Source organism: Schistocerca cancellata, chromosome 2 (assembly GCF_023864275.1).
Source record: "Schistocerca cancellata isolate TAMUIC-IGC-003103 chromosome 2, iqSchCanc2.1, whole genome shotgun sequence".
NCBI classification, from domain to species: Eukaryota; Metazoa; Arthropoda; class Insecta; order Orthoptera; family Acrididae; genus Schistocerca; species Schistocerca cancellata.
Genome location: NC_064627.1, coordinates 582024355 through 582034310, shown reverse-complemented (window position 1 = coordinate 582034310; position 9956 = coordinate 582024355). Strand labels below are relative to the sequence as shown.

The window sequence follows — 9956 nt, the reverse complement described above, 5'->3', positions numbered from 1 at the left end:
AAAAGTTTCCACAAAATGTCGATTCATTTCTGCTTGTAATTTGCGTCCCATATATTGATTTTGAAAATCTGGTCACCCTAAATTATGCGAAATATTAAAAATCAAATTTCTGATGCCTCTCTAAGCCTTTAGATAGGCAGTCTGGAAATGGGTCTTGATACCGTGCCTCAGGTCATGAGATAATCGTTCACTAATATAAATGACTTGCATCAATTACAAACTGTAGAAAACATTTACTTTCTACAAATAAGTTTTGCAAGACCAAAAATATCCTTTTAAGCTTATAATGCATGTCAAGAGGAAAGATTACGATCAACTTGTCAAAATTCGCAATGCGTACAAATTTTCAATTTCAAATGGTTTCGTGTTACTCCATGTCTGCCACATCTTGAGGATCATGTGGCCGAAGGCTCCGTTTGACTTACCATTTCGAATATTCTGAAGTCTTTGCATTTATGTCTTGCATTTGTATGTGCTGTATGCACCGATAACAGTGATTATTACCAACAAACGAAAGTGAACTGAGATTTTATGGTTATCTGAATAATTCGTCCGCGCCTTTTTCTTTTTTCTCTACCCAGACAATGGTGATGATCACAAAGAAGATATTAAAACTTTTGTCATATCCCGACAATGGTTACTGTATGATAAGGTTTGCAGATGCATATAACTATCTTAGAATACTTTACATTCAACAATTAGTTGTATCTTCTGTACCTACTATCCCCACGTAGGCATGTAGTTACGTTAACCAGGTTGCAATGTATCAGACAAATAAATGTCGTTCTAGAAGCTAATAAAAAATAAATGCTATCTGTAGATCGCAGTTTTTCAGTATCTTTCCAATGTCTCAACAATAACGATCTTCCACGGATCTTTCCGACAGCTGTTCCCTGTCCTTGTCCGCGACGCTTACGTCACGAACGTGGTGGCTCGAGATTTCCCTCGCGCATGCGCACTACGGAGTAGCAGGCGGTGTTCGGTGGGAATGGAGAGCGGCTGTCACGTTTCCAGTTCACGTGCTCACGAGCCGTGGGCAAGTCAGTTGACTTTAGGTGGCATACAGGATTGTGTTGTCTCTGTTTCATCAAATCAGTTGATTTTGTGTGACAATACTCTCATTGTGATCGATAGCGACGCCGTACGTAAGAAAGTTGGTAAGTTGTTGCTTTTTTTTTCTAAAGGCAAGCGATAATTTCGACTTTAATAGCGAAACACATTAGTGATCTTGAAAAATTTTATTAATTCGTTCTTTTTATCAGAAGAGTTGCCATTTGCAGCGACAGCCATTCACTAGTAAAAACACTGGAAATACATGAATTTATGACGACAGTTATATTCAGATAACAATGAACTTTTGTGACAGCTCTTTTCATATGGTCTTGAAATGATCACTTGAGCGGGAGGGTAATAATTGTAAAGATCTTTTGTATGCTTGCAGATTGCAGTACATATGTAATAGCTTTTCGCAGGGAAAATTTGAAACGAAAATCCATTTCTTTACTGCGTAAAGGAGATTGTTACATCGTATGCGCGTTGTACAGTATTTCTCTTTTTCCTTGTCTGATATATACTAATTTCAAAGGAATCGAACCAGCCAAACCATAATTTTGATACTTATTCCTTCATTGCTGTTCTTTTTCTTTCTTGCTCCTTCCTGAAGACCTCGACACCGAAGGGACGTAAAACCGCACTGTTTCTTAGCTGCTTACTTACTTTGTGACAGAAGGTCACTCTAAAAAAAATCAGCGCAATATACCAAGCGTTTATTCGAGTATTCTACAAAACATTTTTCAGAAAAAAAACGAGCCGGCCGGCTGTTATGTGGCCAATGCATACTGTTGAAAATTATTCTTGCAGTACTCATAATAATGCTCTTACGGCTAATTGTAATAATTTAAGTAGAGGGACTGAAACAACCATTCTGTGTACATATGAATCCAGGATTGAAAATTTTATGTTTTGCGAGTCTTTTTTGTATTACAGTTACTGTGTGTGTGTGTGTGTGTCACGAAGAATATGCAAAAGCATTGTCGCTTTGATGAGAAGCGGAAAAGAATTTGCATTGCAAGTAACTGATGGCTGTCACCGAGCGAATACCATTTGCAAAAGCAGCTGGATAACGAAACGTATGTAGAAACGCCTCACTACATAAGAAGAAAGCCATCGTAGAGTTGCTAATTATTGTAAAATAAAACTGCTAGATGAAAGCAATCTATGAAGTATGATGGCCGATACTGCTAGAAAACGTTTATTGAAAAATATTAAAGAATGCGCCTTACTTGAGTTAAAACAGGGTTTTCGATAAGTTATTAACTGCAGTTAGCACTTCGCAAACCAGTAGAAACTTTAGACATTTGGGTCTGATATTTATGTTATTTATTTTTTATATTTGTGCTAGGAGAAGCAAAGTGACATTTAAATAATTCATTGCAGGTTCTTGAGATGAGAGGTCAGCGTCACACATTTTATACATAAGCTGTTTAGACATAACATCGATAGACCGTAAGACATAATCATACTTACATTATTCAACTCATTTAGTATCTTCGTAAAGTAAATAATTTCGTTCCACATATTACGTCCATAGTACTTGAAAATATGTGCTGGGTATCTACGTTTTGGGACGTTTGAATTTTACCTACATAATAACATCAAGTTAACAAGAAAAGACACATTTTTCTGTATTGCGCAGGACGTTGGTATAGCGGCAATTTGCGGCAATACTGAGGAAATCAGCAGCGATATGAGAGCGACAACTTTCTGTGAGATACACGCCTTTAGAGGACCTTATTAGTGCATTGCTAAGATAACACACATCACATTGTTTCTCAACGTGATCCTAACTGATGTAATTTCACGCCGGAACGTTCCATAAAGTTTCCATTGCCTGATAATGAAAAACTGATCGTCTGTCACAGGACCACTGCGAGTCCGCGTCGTCAGAACCTGCTGTTTTCGTTGCCAAATCGCAGCTGACCCAGTTGTACTTTCAGATTGCTAAGCGCGAGATAATCGCAAGGTGAAATACTCGGACCGTAAGGAAGATGCTTTCTCTGCTTTTCCTTAATATCTCCCCGAAACAAATGGTGTTAAGTTCAAGGGCCTGTTGATGAAAAGTAATGTCTCCGATTTTCTTAACGTGGAAACTGTTAAAGCTTTTTAAACAAAACAAACGTTATTAATGTTCTACATCTTTGTTCTTTATGTCTATATATTTGCAGTGCTCTGCCGCTAGAGGGCTCCGTTTTGTATCGTGTACCATGACGATGTGTAATGTAACATGTCGGTGCGTGAAAAACAGCGTACTGTTATCGAGTTTCGACTTCGAAGAGTTCGTCCACACATGGAGCATGACAATGTCAGACCATATACGAGCGCTGTGACATCTACAACAGTCCGACGCCTTGGGTCCACTGCCATCGATTATCCTCCATACAGTCACGATTTGGCGTCATTCGATTTTCATTTGTTTTCAAAACTTAAAGAACACTTTCAAGGACTTCACTCTGATAGTGCTGAAGCGGTTCAAGCAGAGGTGAGGTTGTGGCTCCGTCAACAAAGTCAAACATTCTACAGTAATGGTAGTCTGTGGTGGGCAGAAATGTGATCCTCGCCACGGTGTCTATGTTGAAAAATAAAAATGTAGACTTGAAGAATAAATATGTAGAATGTTAATAATGTTTGTTTTATTTAAAAAGCTTTAAGAGTTTTCACATAAATTCAGAGGCATTATTTTTGGGCACGCTGTCGTTACTTCAAGCTAGTTTAACATGCTTTCACTCTGTTGTCTTCTGGTGTATTACAGCTAAAGCCAGTAAAGTACTTCTTTTTTCAACGGCCAGAAATCATCATATATATTATTTCTCGATGGTATTTTTTTTTGTTAGTACGCCATATCTCCGGTATTGCTTAATTAAAATTTATGATTGAGACATCATTTTCAAGATTTCGTTCACCACTATTGACGAGAAATACACAAATGGTTTTAAGTTATTATTTTCGTTAAAAACTTTATTTTGAAAACCTTTTTCTAAAAACAATGTTGAAGGTGCCATCTATTGACGATCTAATTGTACTATTATGCAGGTCAGGGGTTGGAGTTGTTTACTTTCTTTAAGCAAATGTTGTGTACTGCATCTACCTGCACATGATTACTTCGTAATTCACAGTCTGTTAAATATTTGTATATAAATGCGTGTATGAAGGACACGACTGCGCGGCTTTACGATTGCGCTCAGATCCTGAAGGACAACAGCAACTCATCATTGACGAAGCGGCTATTTACTTGAGTTCTCGTTTTACGAGTCCATCTGCTGCTACACGACGATTACACGGACGCCGACTTTTCCACTGGTCTCATAAGTTCAAGCGACTGCCTGTCCACTTACCGGAAGAGCACATGGTGACTCCAAACTCATGGAATTTTTTTAAAAATTGTAGAATGATAATATTTCCGCCCACGAGAACCTTTACCACCAAATTCCAGAATGTTTTGTATTGTGAAAAGGACAGCAGATCATTCGCAAGAAAAACACCAGTTGCTTTGGACGCATCTACACCGTCAATACAGCCTATATCTGAAGATAATACGCCAGCAGTACTATTTCTGCACGTCAAAGAACCCCAACTCGTTTGCTCATCTACGCACAGTATATGGAATACTGTGGAACTCTTTTCTCGGAGCTGCATAAATTATATTTATTTATTAATGACGTCGTATCAAAAAAATTGTTGCCGACGGCTGCCAGACATCAAATGACGAGCAACTGAGATTGGTTTTCGTCATCATCTGCGGATTCTGCCCTACTGCTAACATACTTGAGTTGTGGACAACAATTCAGGACGCTCTTTCAGAAGATATTCAGAGACAGTACAAATCACCTGAAACCTGCAATCTCACACTGCTAGAATTGGAGAACGTTTTTAAATATCTTGCAAAATCTTGCCAACAATTCAACCTGCCGACCCCTGTTGTTTTCTTCGCACAACATACAACAGAATCGTTCAGCGTAGAAGAAGAACGTATGAACGGAAGACAACTTACGAAAAGCTAAACGAAGAACAGAAGGCAATAGCTGAGCAAGACTTACATTCAGTAAGAAATAATATTCTCAATTGTTGCTTCATTGACGGATTGGGAGGCTCCGGTAAAACATTTGTCCACAAAACTTTGTATCACATTTTACGAGGTGTTTCAACGGTTGCTTGGATAGGCATCGCTGCCAGTCACCTGCCAGGGGGACGCACATCCGATTTTAAAACTGCCTGTACCCGTCATGAATACATCGGTCTCATCGATTCTCACTCACATCAAGGATGCATAGCTTCTCAGTGACTCTGATCTCATCATTTGGGACAAGATTTCACTGGTTTCCAAAGACACGCTAAGTGTTGTTGATCGACTTTTAAAAGACATGAAAAATAATCGCCCTTATGGAGGCAAAATAATTCTGTTTGGTGGTATCCGTTGTTGGACATGCCAGTAGAACAGCTCTTGTCGAAACTACAGTTAAGCGATCACCCTTATGGTCTCATGTTAAAACTCATAAGTTGACAAAGTAAAGAGGGCAAATTGTGATCCCGCTTTCACTGAATGGTTACTTAAATTGGGTAATGGTGATTTAAAAACTCAAACAGATCACTTCAATGAGGCGATCAAAATTCCTAAACATTGTTGTAGTAATTACGATAGTTTTATTACCACCATAATGCCATTGAAATCAAGGAATAAAATGTTTTGCAGTTCTATCCAACGGCGGTTCTGTGTCCAAAAATGATGATTGTATAACAATTAATGAATGTCATTTTCAGTTCATTACCTGAAGAGGCGAAGGTTTACCTCAGTTCTGATTCAGTCCAACTTGAAGAAATAAACAACATCCAATTTTTAATTGTACCGCGTCGAATTGTGCAACTTTTTAAATCGCTCTGGTTTAGCGTCACATCAATTGCTTTTAAAGAAAAATGTTAATTCGAAATCGTAACGCTAATCAGGGATTAGATTAGTGACATCTCTCTTCGGCAAGTGCATCATCACTGTTAAATTCAGTGGCTGATAAAACTGTGCTTATACCCCGCATTAATCCAACCATGCATTTCCAAATGACAAGAAAACAACTCGCAATAAAAGTAGCCTTCGCTATGACCATTAATAAAGCAGAATTTCAGACGCTTCAGAGGACAGGAGTGTACTTACCAGACATGGTAAGCTACACGTGGCGTTTTCGAAAGTTCGCACATCTGTGACATGTACGTTTTTACTAAAGACACATACAGCTAAACAGTTAACGATGATTAACACAGGATGTTGTTCTCAATGGAGAGAACGTCTACAGACGATAAAGTAACCTCTGGCGTGCCACAGGGGAGTGTTATGGGACCACTGCTTTGCAAAATATATATAAATGACCTAGTAGATAGTGTCGGAAGTTCCATGCGGCTTTTCGCGGGTGATGCTGTAGTATACAGAGAAGTTGCAGCATTAGAAAATTGCAGCGAAATGCAGGAAGATCTGCAGCGGATAGGCACTTGGTGCAGGGAGTGGCAACTGACCCTTAGCATAGACAAATGTAATGTACTGCGAATACATAGAAAGGAGGATCCTTTATTGTATGATTATATGATAGCGGAACAAACACTGGCAGCAGTTACTTCTGTAAAATATCGGGGAGTATGCGTACAGAATGATTTGAAGTGGAATGACCATATAAAATTAATTGTTGGTGAGGCGGGTGCCAGGTTGAGATTCATTGGGAGAGTCCTTAGAAAATGTAGTCCATCAACAAAGGAGGTGGCTTACAAGACGCTCGTTCGACCTATACCTGAGTATTGCTCATCAGTGTGGGATCCGCACCAGGTCGGGTTGACAGAGGAGATAGAGAAGATCCAAAGAAGAGCGGCGCGTTTCGTCACAGGGTTATTTGGTAAACGTGATAGCGTTACGGAAATGTTTAACAAATTCAAGTGGCAGACTCTGCAAGAGGGGCGCTCTGCATCGCGGTGTAGCTTGCTGTCCAGGTAACGAGAGGGTGCGTTTCTGGATGAGGTATCGAATATATTGCTTCCCCCTACTTTGCCTCCCGAGGAGATCACGAATGTAAAATTATAGAGATTCTAGAGCGCACGGAGGCTTTCCGGCAGTCGTTCTTCCCGCGAACTATGCGCGACTGGAACAGGAAAGGGAGGTAATGACAGTGGCACGTAAAGTGCCCTCCGCCACACACCGTTGGGTGGCTCGCGGAGTATAAATGTAGATGTAGATGTAACTACTGACGTTTTTAAAGAAGTTTGTAAAAATAAAATTAATCTGACAAAGATAATATCCACTTTTTGAATGCTTTACATTAATAAATATTCTATTTATGATATCGATAATTTAAAATACGAGTTATATTTGTCACTACTATACTGAATTTAATAAGTTTTATTAATAAGTACTTGGATTTAATTATTTCTGCGTTATTATGTTACCTATGCGATGCAAGAAAATTTGTGGCGGTCGGGGACTCGAAGCCGGATTCCCGTTTATCGCGAGCGATGGTCTTAATCTCGGCTATCCGTGCATGCTTCCCGGCGCGATCCAAACCTCCAAATGCCATACTGTCTACTCCCCTATTGCTCGCAACATTAGGAGCCTAAACGGGCAAAACGACGATAATAATACTAACGTTGAACACGTTTATCTCACCAACCGTACTGCGGGAATCCAAGCAGTGCTGCGAGCAATAGGGGTGTAGATAACGTGGCATCTGGATGTTTCGATCGGTCCGGGAATCATACACGGATAACCAAGATGGTAAAGGCTACCACTTGCAGTAAGTGGGAAATCCGTTTTTCGAGTCCCTGTCCGCCACAAAGTTCCATGTGCCAAAAGCAGTTAGTATTTCTGTACCTAATACGTTAATATTAAAAGAATTCGCAACTGCGAATAAATTTCGTAATATTAATACAGCTGCAGATAGTCACTGTCTGCCTCTTCATACCTGCATGCATGTCTGAAGGAACAAGCATTGTAAAATAAATATGCAGGTAATTTGAGGGTGTGCGGGGTGCGAAATTTCTACACAGAGCTGCCAGGTTTGGTTGCAACAGCGACCATCGACTCGATCTTATCTTACAAGGGGCCGTGCGAACTTCCTCTCACAGATTTGATTCATATTGACATGATGTGTAGGGCAAGACTACTACGTCAACATATGTAAACAAGAAGGCGCAACTCTCAACCATTTTTGAGAAAATCTAGTTGGAAACTTTTGCGCGTATTTATATATTTTGTATGATCGCTAGTGCTCAAGAAGTCCGCAGCCGAGCAATGGTCTATATCGCGTAGTGAATACAGTTGCAGAATTGTGCGATGTGCTTCTGGTTCTTGGTGCGACGGATGCTGGCCTTAATTACCCGTCCGACTCCTCATCAGATACCTCCTAACGCGCTCCTCTCACCGAACTCTGGATACTTCTCACAAACGAAGAACGAACTCCGTGAAGTGAATCTGTAGACACTTGTTTGCTGACGGCGAGAAAAATGTCCTTGATTTTAGGCACTTCCTTAATGAACGACATTGTCCGCAACGGCAAATACAATTTTTCTCTAATTTTCTTTACGTCGTCTTGCTTAACCCACATCGGAGTTTCAGTGAAGAATTGACCCACGCCTTTCCCACTCTTACTCCCCGTCGCACCTTCCTCAGGTTTAGTGGTAAGAGGGCCCGCTGGACAGTCTGTGAAAAACTGAACATAGATCAAGCATGAAAACAGGAAGAAGGTGTACTGAACTGTGAAAAAAAATGGAAACACTGAGCGGTCCACTGAGCAGCATACAGCTGTCGTAAAGTGATTACGGTATTGGATTGCCAAGCGGGCAAGCCATGTTCATTCCTCCCTCATGCCATTTTTTTTTCCGCTGTTCGCTGTATTCAAATTTGTGTCTGCGTTGTGGTGTAACGCTCATTTGCAACAGCGAGGTGTAAGGTAGGGACCTATAAAGACAGCTGATTTTGCAGAACTACTCTATTAGCAACCGAAAGGACGTGGTTGTCAAATGGGAACCGCAAACGTTTGATCAGCCGAATTCTCCACCGGGAAACAAGTCTGGTGTGTGATACACGGCATTAGTGACAGGACGTATGTAAGAATCTCTTACCGACGCACATAATTTGTACACCTGGTAAGTGAGTGAGATATGCCTACTTGCCGATGTAGGCGTTCGTATGAATGTCAATGTGATCACTCCCAAGGAAATGATGAAAACATAATAGTTTGGCACATAAGCTGCAACAAATGAACGCAACAGTTTAACAATCAAAATTTCTCTGTGCTCTGTCAAAACATATGTTTTTAACAGTTTTGAAATTGCGTTCCGTTTTGGAAGTCTTAGCTTTTGAATTCCTTTGTTGTGACATAGTTCACACCCGTTTATTTGTCGTTTTCATTTCTGTGACACGTCTATGAGGTATCTCACCAGCTCTCACTATTCATCACATTTACATGCGACGGTAAAGTATTCTTACCACATGACTCATATTCTATAACCAATGTATAGTATGACAACTGCCAAGACTACAGAAAGAGAACAAACATTTCAATGTACAGTACATAATGTTGTAAATAAATGGCACAAGATAGCTTTGAACACGGCTCGTCCAGTTCACAGTCCAACACCACGAACACTTAAGTACGTAGCCGCAGCTATTCTACTTGCTGCTACATTGCACTTGTTCAGCTTGGACCGTTCACTATTTTTATTTTATTTTTTTCACAGTTCAGTACATCTTCTTCCTGTTTTCATGCTTGGTCTGGTTCAGTTTTTGACGGGCTGTCCAGTGGCCCACCTTACCACAAAATCTGAGGGGGTTGTGATACGGAGTTTCCCTTGTTACTACCGGCTATTCTCTGGTCACAGGAATGTTCTTCTCGGTAAAACTATGCGTCGATAGTCCCACCGAGTGTGACGAA

The 9956-nt window shown here is 40.2% G+C and overlaps 1 protein-coding gene across 2 annotated transcripts in view; it reads left to right on the top strand.

Moving 5' to 3' along the window:
• The first annotated feature begins 999 nt into the window (after positions 1-999).
• LOC126162191 (protein timeless) overlaps positions 1000-9956 on the top strand; it is a 408622-nt gene continuing 399665 nt past the window's right edge. Inside the window, exon 1 of one of the 2 annotated variants that reach the window (XM_049918518.1) lies at positions 1000-1157. The gene's annotated coding sequence lies outside the window, so the exon portion shown is untranslated. The remainder of the gene's footprint in view (positions 1158-9956) is intronic. The other variant, XM_049918519.1, reaches the window with a different exon arrangement.